General features: G+C 45.3%; 1 protein-coding gene across 7 annotated transcripts in view; it reads right to left on the bottom strand.

Annotated features, from left to right (window-relative positions):
- Positions 1-772, bottom strand: part of PHRF1 (PHD and ring finger domains 1) — a 46,758-nt gene that overhangs the window by 3,929 nt on the left and 42,057 nt on the right. The gene's annotated exons all lie outside the window — the stretch shown is intronic.

The raw sequence follows: 772 nt of genomic DNA, 5'->3' as shown, positions 1-772 counted from the left end.
TGCCTATCCTCTCCCTCACTCTTTATATTCTTTCCCTCCTCTGCACCAAAGGAAGCTGCAGTCTAATGGATATCGATCTCCTTTACTGGGCTACCCCAACAATTAGTAGAAGCCAGAATTGGAAGAGTATGGGACATTTCATAAAAAGTCGCAGTGATTTGCCTACAAGAACATCAAGAACCTGGAATTGTGGCATCCATTCTCATCTCAAAAGTAGAGTATGCTCTAATAAGCAGACTTCTAACCATGCTCCCCAAAATTTGATCTCCTTTGCCTGTTCCAGCCCATCTCTCCCCCTCTACAAATCTAATCCACATAATAAGAATATTAACTCTTTAGAGCTCTTTGTCTCAGTCCCAATCTCCTTAACCAACCAGGCTCCCCACACAAATTCAGGGTCTGAGGCCCAGCCTTCCTCCACCCCATCCAGTACCATTTCTCCCACTTGCAAGAACTGATATAGCAAAGCTGTTCTCTTCAGTTTACCACACTGGATCTTAGTCGAATCTTCTCATGCAGCCAGTCATGGCCTCCCTCTCCCAGGAGACACCTAATCTTCTTGTCCATCATCATGCTCCCTCTTTCCAGGTAAAAGCATCCCAGTCATTCAACCCCCGCACCATATTCCAATCTCCATCCCAATGACAGTCTGCTTGACAAAGTAGTTGCTCCCAGCCTCCTTTGTTTTTAACTATCTGCATTCAAATCAGGCAGAGTCTTCCTCCATTATATACAAGTGGCAGGAAGGTTTGGAGAGGTGGGAGGGGAAAAA

The sequence above is a fragment of the Alligator sinensis genome, unplaced genomic scaffold, assembly GCF_000455745.1.
Source record: "Alligator sinensis unplaced genomic scaffold, ASM45574v1 scaffold907_1, whole genome shotgun sequence".
In the NCBI taxonomy this organism is placed as follows: Eukaryota; Metazoa; Chordata; order Crocodylia; family Alligatoridae; genus Alligator; species Alligator sinensis.
Note: the sequence above shows the minus strand (reverse complement) of the source record. Positions and strands in the feature narration are given on the sequence as shown.